Genomic DNA, 4,390 nt, shown 5'->3' with positions numbered 1-4,390 from the left:
GCCAAATCTGACTAATTAGTCAGTACTATGCACAGGTAAGCAATGCTATCAATGTGTATCATATGCCAATTATCCAAGAATGGGGCATTCAGCATGCTTACTAAATAGTTGCTAGCATAATTATGATCATGCACAAACTCAGAGACTCAAGCTCTGACCAATCTCATATTCATCATTCATGGCATGCCCTAATCACATGTTTCTCGTGCATCACATGCATCACACTTAATCATCCAGCATGTCTGAATAATAATCATATGCAAATGGGCAAGATTGCCAAGCATTCATTATGCTATCAATGTTTACATTTAAACATCCAACATGCATCAAATATAACCACGAATGTCACACATGGGGTGCAGTTTTCTTACCTCGGGTTCGAGCAAGAATTAGTAAAAGAACGATCCTTGAGAACGATCAATCCTTTGGTCCTTTAGCGGTCACCTAGTCATAACCAAATGTGGAATCCCATCAATAAAATAAACATAAAAAGGTTTATAATCTAAAACCACACTCCCGGGATCCATCTCGCACTCTTGGGAATCTTAATATACGCAAACGGGGCAAAGGAACCAAACCCCAATCCTTAAGGATCATTCCGAGCCCTAAAATAGGTTTGCTGAAAAATGGACCAGTGATTCAGCCCTATTAAATTGCGATGCAGCCCTATTAAATGGCGCTGCATCCCTATTAAATGGCGCTGCAGCCCTATTTCCAAGTCAGAGAGCCCAGCTCTCTGCCCTACCTAGCGCTGCTGCACCCTGAATGGCGCTGCTACGCCAATTACAGACCAGAAACTTTCTGGTTCTTCTTCCTTGCGATTTCTCTTGAAACCAACCCTCCAAATCAATCCCAAACATCACCCAAACATCCAATTCAACCCCAAATCATCATCTATATCACACCCTCATCAAAACCCACTCAAACTTACACAAAACTTCCATGAATTCCCACCACTAACACCTCAAATTCCCAACTGAAAAACCATAAGGAAAACAGAGTATTGCTTATATTCAAGGATGAAATCTTACCTCAAGTTGGTTTTGAGTCCTCTTCAATGGAAGAACTAAGTTCCTAAGCTCCCACCTTTGATTTCCTAGCTTGGTTCTTCAATTTGAGGTCAAAAATCAGAAAAGGAAAAGAAGAGAAGGAGAGGTACGGGAGAGAAAGAGATGAGGATGATGATGCTCTGTTTTTTCTGTTTTCTACAGCCATCTAAATGATACATATCCTTTGCCAAATGACCTAAATGCCCCTAGGTCACTTAAGGTTTCTAAAGTCATCCCAAGGGTAAAAACGTCCTTTCCCGTCTATCTCGTTAATTATAATTAACACCCTCCATTTCCCGTTATTCACAATATTCTCAAATGCCATTAATTCTTATCCCGTTACCCTTTTAATTCCCGGCAACGTTCTAATCATTTAAACATCCCGAGACTCACCCCGAGCCCCGAACTTAATCCCGTTATGAATAGACCGAAAGCTTGCATTTCCATGATCGTCTCATGCCAAATGGCTCGAACCAATCCACATATCATGTGGTATTATTTATAATTCACCCCCATGCATAAAAATACACAATCACGCCCTTAACGGGCCAAATTACCAAAATTCCCTTATAATTAAAATATGAACCCATATGCATGCATTCACCATCATATAATAATATAATCCACATAAACATGCATATAATCATTAAATATCATAATAAATCAATTATGGCCCTCCAGGCCTCCTAATCAAGGTCCTAAACCTTATTAGGAAATTTGGGGCATTACACTAATGGCACATTTATAAATCACTTGGTAATGACTCTAAGGTAGTAGGGCGTTACAATCACTAAATAACTTCCCACTACCCAATAAACCCCGATAATATACTAGATTACTAAAACACCCCTAGGCCACTCCGAGCCGAGTATTTGACCTCGTTGTGACTTTTCCACTAACTCGCTCACTAGGATCATCTCGTGCCGAATATCACAAATATATCCACATAATAATGTAGTCTCAATCACATAACACATATGATTACAACTATATCTTCAACGGGTCAAAATTACAAAAATACCCTTATTAACAAAAACAGGCCCAAATGCATATTTAATACAGAAAAACATGCATAAATATTCATATCACAATATAACTCATATATGCCACATAATCACACATATACTCAATTAAATTCACATATTTATCCATTTACGCCCTCCCGATACACTAATCGAGGCACTAAGCCTTATTAACAAATTTGGGATGTTACACTTATCACACATAATGCAATGATAGGTTCTGAATGTATAAACGCTCTTAAATTATGCATTTCTAGTAAATCTGGTGCCCTTGCTTTGAAGCTTGACATATCTAAAGCTTACGATCATGTTGAGTGGCCTTTCTTATGCATTATTATGAAAAAACTTGGCTTCCATGAGAACTGGATCAAAAAGATCTATGCTTGTATCTCTACTATCCAATATTCAATCATTGTTAATGGAGAAATAATTGGTCTCATCTCTCCTAAATGTGGTCTCAGACAAGGTGACCCACTTTCCCCCTTTTTTGTTCTTATTGTGTGCTGAAGGGTTATCTGCGCTAGTTAAAAGGGGTTGTGACTCAGGTATACTCTCAGGTTTCTCTTGTGGTGCCCCTCCATCTCTCACCTATTTTTTGTAGATGACAATTTTTTTATTTTTCAACGCATATATGGGAGCTTGCTCTCGATTCAAGGAAATCCTTGGTTGGTACAGTTAGGCTTCTGGTCAAATGATTAATTTCTCTAAATCTGCAGTTTGATTCAGCTCTAATATTTCTACAGCAAACCAAGCTTCTATGGCGAACACCCTGGATGTTAATATAGTTGTTTTCCATGAGAAATATTTTGGTCTTCCTTGTTTTGCATGGGCAAATAAAAAAGGCCTCTTCCAATTAATTTGAGACTGTATTTGGCAAAAGCTTTTCAGTTGGAAGGAAAAACTTTTTTCAATAGGAGGTAGAGAGGTTCTACTCAAGGTTGTCATCCAATCAATACCCACTTACTCAATGAACCTCTTCAGGCTCCCATCAACTCTTGTTCATGAAATTCACAAGCTCTGTGCCTAGTTTTGGTGGGGAGGCGATGATAACAAGAAGAAAATTCACTGGTGCAAATGGAGAAAAATGTGTTGGCATAAAAATATGGGGGCCTTGGCTTCAGAGATTTATTTATTTATAATCAGACTCTCTTGGCTAAGCAAGCATGGTGCCTACACTCCTATCGAGACCCATTTTTTAAGAAAGTTGATGCAAGGATTCTATCACCACTCTGAGCCTTTTTTGCAAACAAAGGCTACTAGAAATGATTCCTACATTTGGAAAAGTATATTATGGGACCGTGATCTCCTCAAAAGTGGTGTCAGATGGCAAAGAGAAAATGGCAGTGAAGTGTCAATTTTATGGAGACAAATGGATCCAAAGGGTCGTAGGCCTTTTGACTATCTCACCTTGAATCCTTCCCATTGATGCAAGGATTGATTCCTTCCACCTCCACTCAGGTGAGTGGAATGTTCCCCTGATTAGTCAATCCTTCATTAAAGAAGAAGCAGAGGTCATTCCGTCCATCCCTCTGACTGCCTCAGACAGAAGAGACCTCCTTGTATGGCATCATGATAACTCAGGTCACTATTTAGTTCAAAGTGGTTAGTCACAAGTTGCTCATGCTTATGGTTTGGATCAAGCTGAATCTTCTCAAGGCAACCCTAGATGGTGGAGAAGACTATGGTCATTTTGTATGGTTCCAAAAATTCAAATTTTCATATGGAAAGCTTCTTAGAATTGGCTTCCTACCTTAAGGAATATTCATCACTGTGGTATGGATGTGGAGAAAACTTGCCCCTGTTGTTTGAGAGGTCTAGAGACAGGTTTCCATGCCATATGGGGTAGTTCGGGGTTGGCCTCAATGCGAGATCAGGTTTGTTCTATTATTAGCCTTCTCCTTTTTCGACATATGGATATCTATGAATTCATGCTAGAATTCTCTTAATCCATGTGTAATATTAATTTGGAAAGAATGCTTACTACTCTATGGAGATTATGGTTTCGCATAAACAAAATTGCTAATGAAGGTATTTTGTTAAATGATGAGATGGTGTCTCACTGGGCTCTTGAATACTTAAATCGTTACCAATGTGCAAATAGTCCCAACAAAGGGTATGGTGCCATAACCAAGCAACCACAAGCATAGAGACTCAATGGTGGAAGGCTCTTCCTTCTCATCTCCTGAAGGTTAACATCGATGCAACCATCTTTTCCCAAAACAAAAGGGGTGGGTCTGGGCATGATTCTTAGATATCACCACAATATTGTCATTGCCTCATCTATATGGCCTTGTCTAAATACTTTTTCTCCTGTCATTG

The sequence above is a fragment of the Humulus lupulus genome, chromosome 4, assembly GCF_963169125.1.
Source record: "Humulus lupulus chromosome 4, drHumLupu1.1, whole genome shotgun sequence".
Taxonomy (NCBI): Eukaryota; Viridiplantae; Streptophyta; class Magnoliopsida; order Rosales; family Cannabaceae; genus Humulus; species Humulus lupulus.
This window is presented reverse-complemented; position numbering follows the sequence as displayed.